General features: G+C 37.4%; 1 non-coding gene across 1 annotated transcript; it reads right to left on the bottom strand.

The window, feature by feature from the left end:
• Positions 1-633: 633 nt before the first annotated feature.
• On the bottom strand, positions 634-705 carry TRNAW-CCA (transfer RNA tryptophan (anticodon CCA)). Its single transcript has one exon. It is a non-coding gene; the product is annotated as a tRNA-Trp (tRNA).
• Between the last annotated feature and the right edge of the window lie 6,985 nt (positions 706-7,690).

Here is a 7,690-nt window from a genome sequence, read left to right as displayed (position 1 = left end):
TGTAGGGAATTCCCTGGTGGTCCAGTGGTTAGGACTTGGCACTCTCACTGCCAGGGCCTTGGGTTCAATCCCTGGTTGGGGGAAGAACTCAGAAGCCATGTGGCACAGCCAAATAAATAAACAGAAGAATGAAGCAGGGGGGCAGGTCAAGAGGGTGGAGTAAGAGGACACAGAGCTCACCTCCCTCCACAAACAAAAATACATCTAAATGTTTAACAATTCTCAAGGAAAACTAACCGGAAACCAGCAGAAGGACTCCTGTGCAAGCAAGGCTGTAAGATATACACATAACTGGAAATGATAAGAAGAAAAGTACCAGGTACGGACCAGTGCTGATGGAAAGGGACTAAGAAGTAAAAGGAGACCACATTGGTGGACACTTGTCTGGGGGAAAGAGCAGTTCGAGCCACAGACTGGGCTATCCCAGGGTCCTACACATAAGAGACAAATGGAGACCTGCTGGGACAGATAGAAAGACTGTATAATTCTAGCCACCACTAGTGAAGGTGAAGTCGCTCAGTCGTGTCTGACTCTTTGCAACCCCGTGGACTGTAGCCTACCAGGCTCCTCCGTCCATGGGATTCTCCAGGCAAGAGTACTGGAGTGGGGTGCCATTGCCTTCTCCAGGGGATCTTCCCAACCCAGGGATCGAACCCAGGTCTCCTGCATTGGAGGCAGACGCTTTAACCTCTGAGCCACCAGGGAAGCAGGAGTAACTAAAATAGAGATTAAAAAATAAACAACAGAAAAGATCAGTAAAACCAAGATGTAGGTTATTTTAAGATTAAAAAAATTGATAAACTTTTAGCCAGGCTCACCATGAAAAAAAGAAAGAGAACCAAATAAACAACATAAAAAATGAGAGAGTAGAGATAACAGCCAATACCACAAAGATACAAAAAGTCATAAGAGAATACTGAAAAAGTGTTAGTCACTCAGTCATGTCTGACTCTTTGCAACCCCATGGACTGTAGCCCACCAGGCTCTTCTGTCCATGGAATTCTCCAGGCAAGAATACCAGAGTGGATTGCCATTTCCTTCTCCAGGGGATCTTCCTGACCCAGGGATGGAACTCAAGTCTCCTGCATTTAGGCAGATTCTTTACCATCTGAGCCACCAGGGAAGAGAATACTATAAACAGTTATATGTCCACAAATTGGAAAATTTAGAAAAAATGGACAAATTTCTAGAAATGTACAGCCTGCTAAGACAGAGTCAAGAAGAAACAGACAATTTGAACGGACTGATCACTAGGAGTAAAACTGAATTTGTAATAATAATAATAATAAGCTCCTAAGAAAGAAAAGTCTAGGATGGATATCTTCACAGAAGAATTCTATCAAACATATAAAGAAAAACTAAGACCTAGCCTTCTCAAAATATTGCACAAAATTAAAGAAAAGTGAACACTCCCAAAATTCATTTCACAAGACCACCATTACCCTGATAGTAAAACCAGATAAAGATACTAACACCAAAAAAGAAAATTACATGCAAGCATCCTTGATAAACATAGATGCATCCATTCACAATTAAAAATATAATCTAAGTAGATACAGAAGGAACATACCTCAACATGATAAAGACTATTTATGACAAACCTAAAGTCAACATAATACTCAACAGTGAAAAACTAGAAGCCTTCTCACTAAATTCAGAACAAGACAAAGATGCTCACTCTCACAACTTCTATTTAAAATAGTACTGGAAGTTATAGCCATAGCAATCAGACAAAAAAGAGAAGTAAAAGCTATCCAAATTGGAAGAGAAGTAAGCCTGTCACTATTTGCAGATGACATGATACTTTATACAGAGAATCTAAAATCTCCACCCAAAAACTATTAGGACTAATAAATTAATTCAGCAAGGTTATAAGATACAAGATTGATATATAGATTAACTAATTAATATATATCTTTTGCTTTTCTGTGCACTAAAAAAAAATAATAATAATACCAGAAAGAGAAAGTAAAAAAACAAATTCATTTAAAATTGCATCAAAAAATATCTCAAATAAACTTAACCAGGGAGGTGAAAGACCGATATTCTGGAAACTATAAAACAATGATGAAGGAAACAGAAGATAATTCAAAGAAACAGACATTTTGTGCTTTTAGATTGGAAGAATTAATATTGTTAAAATGAGCATACTATCCAAAGCAATCTAGAGATTTAATTCAGTCCCTATCAAAATACCCATATTTTTCACAGAACTGGAACATATGATATAAAAATCACATGGAATCACAAAAGATCCTAAATTGCCAAAGTAATCTTGAGAAAAAAGATCAAATCTGTAGGTATTAATGTAACAGTCCCAGACTTCAGACTATACTACACAAAGCTACAGTAATCAAACCACAGTATCAGCACAGTAACAGACACACAGATCAAGGGAATAGAATAGAGAGCCCAGAAACAAACACTTGCACCTATGGTCAATTTATCTATGACTAAGGAGGTAAGAATATCCAATGGAGAAAAGACAGTCTCTTCAATAAGTAGTGCTAGAAAAACTGGACAGCTACATGTAAAGCTGTAAGATTAGACCGTTCCTTCACATCATATACAAAAAAAAAAAAAAAAAAACTCAAAATGGTATAAAGACTAAATATAAGAACACAAATCATAAAATTCCTAGTAGATAACATAAGTAGAACACGCTTTGTTATAAATCATAGCAATATTTTCTTGGCTCAGTCTCCTAAGGGAATAAACATAAAAACAAATAAATGGGATCTAATCAAACTCATAGTCTTTTGCACATCAAAAGAAACCACTGACAAAATGAAAAGACAACCTACAAAGTGGAAGAAAATACTTGCAAATAATATGACCAAAATGGGTTAATATCCAAACTGTACAAACAGTACAACTCAACATCAAAAAACAAACAGCTCAATCAAAAAATGGGCAGAAGACCAGAATAAACATTCCACAGAAAATCTACAAGTGGCTAATAGGCACAAGAAAAGATGTTCAACATCACTAATTACTAGAGAAATGCAAATAAAACCACAATGAGATATCACTTCACACTTGTCAAAATGGCCATCATCAAAAAGTTTACAAATAACAAATGATGGAGAGGACATGGAGAACAGGGAACCTTTGTACACTGTCGATGGTAATGGAATTAGTGCAGCTATTAAAGAAAACAGTTTGACGTTTCCTCAAAACAACTAAAAATAGAGCTACCATATGATCCAGCAATCCCACTACTGGGCATATACCCACAGAAAACAAGATTTTGAAAAGATACATGTACTCCAGTGTTCACTGTAGCACTATTTACAATAGTCAAGACACAGAAGCAACTCAAATGTCCATCAACAGATGAATGGATAAAGATGTGATGTTTATATACAATGGAATATTACTCAGTCATAAAAAAGAATGAAATGCTGCCATTTGCAGCAACATGGATGGATCTAGAGATTATCACACCAAGTGAGGCAAGTCAGATAGAGAAGGATAAGTATCATATAATATCATTTATATGAGAAATCTTAAAAAAAAAATGAGCTTATTCACAGAACAGAAATAGACTCACAGACTTAGAAAACAAATTTATGTGAAAAGGTTGGGGGGAAGGATAAAGTAGGAAGTTAGGATTAACATACACAAACAACTATATATAAAATGCTTCCCAGGTGGCTCAGTGGTAAAGAATCCACCTATCAAGCAGGTTTGACCTTGGGTCAGGAAGATCCCCTGGAGAAGGAAATGGCAACCCACTCCAGCATCCTTGCCTAGGAAATCCCACAGACAGAGGAGCCCGGTGAGCTACAGTTCATGGGGTCCCAAAAGAGTCGGACATGACTTAATGACTAAACAACAATGACAACAGTACATAAAATAGATAATAAAAAAGAATTACTGTGTACACCAGGAACTCTACTCAATATTCTGTAATAACTTACATGAAAAAATATCTGAAAAGGAATTGATATATGTAAAACAGAATCACTTTGCTGTACACCTGAAACTAACACAACGTTGTAAATCAAATATACTCCAATATAAAATAAATATACTTTTTTTAAAAAGTGGTACTAAACTAGAAAAAATATGAATTTGTGGACTTCTTGCAACAACCCACTGCCCAGGGTATTCTACCAACTGCAAGGAAAGACTCAGTAAGACTAAGATTCTTTCATAAATCAGATAAAATCCTATGGCAGTATAAACAGTGTCACTTTCCCCTCTTCTTAGCACCTTGATAATAGTCCATTTTATATATCTATGTTTCTTAAACCTACTTGATCATGATAGCTGCTTTATCATACAACAGGGTCTTCTACATAACAGGCATTCAATAAATAGTTGTCCATGAATGAATAGTATCTTCAATAGTGTCAATATATGGCAACTATTTTCTAATGGCTACTAAAATAGCATAAGTTCTGAGTCACAAGTGTCAGGACCAATATCTAAACTTGGATTTCTCTTCTCAATTACTTCCACCTTTCCCATTGTATGTCTTCAAGATTTTCATACCAACAATGCCAACCACATTCCCTGAGGCTACACAGCCTTGGCAGAACCCACCACAATAAATTAATCTTCAGAGTTGGACTCAAGAGGATACATTCAAATCACAAAAGAATGCAGGTCAGATTTGTAATTATGAACAGTGAAGTAGACTTCAATGTGTCATGCATAATTTAAATGACTATAGGAATGTTCAGTATATATCAGCTGAAAAAACATCTCTTTCTGTATGGGAATAAAAATTAGACATGAGGAGACTGTCATATCTAGCAAAAGCTTGACTATGAAATAATGACCATTTCTATACCCTGGTTATAAGACTGTACCTGCCCACCTGTTGCCTTTGGCCTTGCTTGACAGGCTCAACTACTAATGTCATAAACCACTCTATGATTATGGCTTGGTCAGAATTCACACTGTCAGACTTTCTTAAAACCTAAAGGGGGTTGAAAAAGAAGAGCTTGCTTTTTCTCTGGGAAGTTCTCAATGCTCAAAACAATTTAGAACACACCTGCAACAAAGGATTCCCATCCAAGCTTTATCTCTTGTACACCAAGTGTACTTACTATCGATTTTCTCAGCAGTGCCCCACTCACATCATTCCTACCCATTGACCAGAACTGAAAAAATTCTCACACCATTGGCTCAGTCAGCTGCATGGCAGCAAGGAAATAGTATGCATATGTTACTTAAAACGTTGACTTAGGCAGAGTGGAAACAGTGAGTGAACCTCATTTTCTTAATTACATATTTAATTGAACATTATTAAAAGAACTGTTGAAGTTATGAAATTCCATGTTCGTATAAGGTTTAGGATGGGGTGGCTAAGGACACACATAAAAAGAGTTATTCTGATTCTTCTTCTCTTAGTAATAACATGTAACACTTAGATATTGCTTTTCATCTCCATCACTCTTTACAAACATTAATTGTATAATTTCACTACATTAACTGCAAAGAGAGTCAGAAATTGCCCTATAATTTTGCAGTCACTTTGGAACATTCATTGTGTCTTAAAATGATACACTACACTCCAGAGTCTACGTTTTAACCTGGTTTAAGAAAGGAATGAAGGAGGAAAAGAGATCCTATTTTAAAATAACAGAGATCTCAGAAGCCTACGTAGGATTCTAGGGAAATATCCTGAGATATGTGGATTTAGAACATAGAAGGCAGGAAAACATTGTGGGCACAGGGAGAAGGAGGCAACAGAGAATAAGATAGTTGGATGGCATCACAGACTCAGTGAACGTGAGCTTAAACAAACTCTGGGAGATAGTAGAGGACAGGGAAGCCTGGCATGCTGCAGTCCACAGGGTCGCAAAGAGTCGGACACAACATAGTGACTGAACAACAGAACGTGAAACTGAAATAGTGAACTGAATGACACACCTAAATTTTGAAAAGTATTGTTATGCTAAGCACATAACAGTTTGTATTGAAAACAAAAACAAAAAAGGAAAGGTTCCAAAGCTTCCTAGCAGAGAAAAATTTCCTTCAAATCAAAAAAAAATTGAATATAGTGTGTATACAGATTTAACATAAACAAAGGACATATTATCTGTTGTTGTTGTTGGTAATATTTTTGCAGCTCACCTTCTACCTTGGAGTCATTTTTTGGGAAAGACTCTCCAAATAATAAAAATAGATATCAGTTGTTAAATATATACTACATGTGAGGCATCATGCTAAGTCTTCAAAAACACTGTTTCAACTCAGTTTCCCAACCTGCAAATTGAAGGAATTATCTAGAGTAGGAATCAGCAAACTACAGCCCATGGTCTAAATTCAGTTCAGTTCAGTTCAGTCACTCAGTCCTCTCCAACTCTTTGCGACCCCATGGACTGCAGCACACCAGGCCTCCCTGTCCATCACCAACTCCCAGAGCTTGCTCAAACTCATGTCCATCAAGTCAGTGATGCCATCCAACCATCTTATCCCCTGTTGTCCCCTTCTCCTCCTGCCTTCAATCTTTCCCAGCATCAGGGTCTTCTCCATGAGTCAGTTCTTCGCATCAGGTGGCCAAAGTATTGGAACTTCAGCTTCAGCATCAGTCCTTCCAATGAATGTTCAGGACTGATTTCCTTTAGGATGGACTTGTTTGATCTCCTTGCAGTCCAAGGGACTCGCACAAGTCTTCTCCAGCACCACAGTTCAAAAATATCAATCCTTTGGTGCTCAGTTTTCTTTATGGCCCAACTCTCACATCCATGCACAACTACTGGAAAAACCATAGCTTTGACTAAACACAAACACTATTTTTGTAAATGATGCTTTATTGGAACATATCCATGCCCATTTATTTACAAATTGTCTATGACTGCTTTCCCACTCCCAGTGTTCAGTTCAGTTCAGTTACTCAGCGCTGTCCGATTCTTTGTGACCCCATGGACTGCAGCACTCCAGGCTTCCTTATCCATCACCGACTCCCAGAGCTTGCTCAAACTCACGCCCATCACGTTGGTGACACCATCCAACCATCTTATCCTCTCTTGTCCCCTTCTCTTCCTGCCTTCAATCTCTCCCAGCATCAGGGTCTTTTCCAATGAGTCAGTTCTTCGCATCAGGTAGTCAAAGTATTGAAGCATCAGCTTCAACATTAGTCCTTCCAATGAATATCCAGGACTGATTTCCTTTAGGATTGATCTCCTTGCAGTCCAACGGACTCTCAAGTGTCTTCTCCAACACCAGAGTTCACAGTCTTCTCTATTCCCAGGGTAGAGTTGAGCAGTTGTGACCAAAACCTCATGACTCATGAAGTTTAATATATTTATGATCTATTCTTTTACAGAAAAAGTTTGCCATCCTCTGATCTAGAAGATGGCCTCAAAGGAACACCAAATACTAACATCCTATGCCTCTGACTCTGAGTGTTAATAAATCCTCTCTACTTTCACCACGGTCACTTGCTGCAACAAAAGGCACCTACAGTATACTGGTCTCTATTTGGCAATATATTGTTATGTAGATTTCCATATCCTGTTAGCTCTTCAGGAAAATATTCTTCATGATTCTAATTCTAAAATAATTCACATATCAGCCCACTATTGAGAGTTAACAACTTCAGTTACTCTAAATTTAAACTACATACTGTCAGTCACAACCACATCAAATATTAAAAACTACACTAATGAAAAAAATTCAATTCTGTCACTTCTTCCTTCATTCACTCAGTTGAGTGCTTCTTCTTCATTTT

This window comes from Ovis canadensis, chromosome 5 (assembly GCF_042477335.2).
Source record: "Ovis canadensis isolate MfBH-ARS-UI-01 breed Bighorn chromosome 5, ARS-UI_OviCan_v2, whole genome shotgun sequence".
NCBI classification, from domain to species: domain Eukaryota; kingdom Metazoa; phylum Chordata; class Mammalia; order Artiodactyla; family Bovidae; genus Ovis; species Ovis canadensis.
This window is presented reverse-complemented; position numbering and strand designations above follow the sequence as displayed.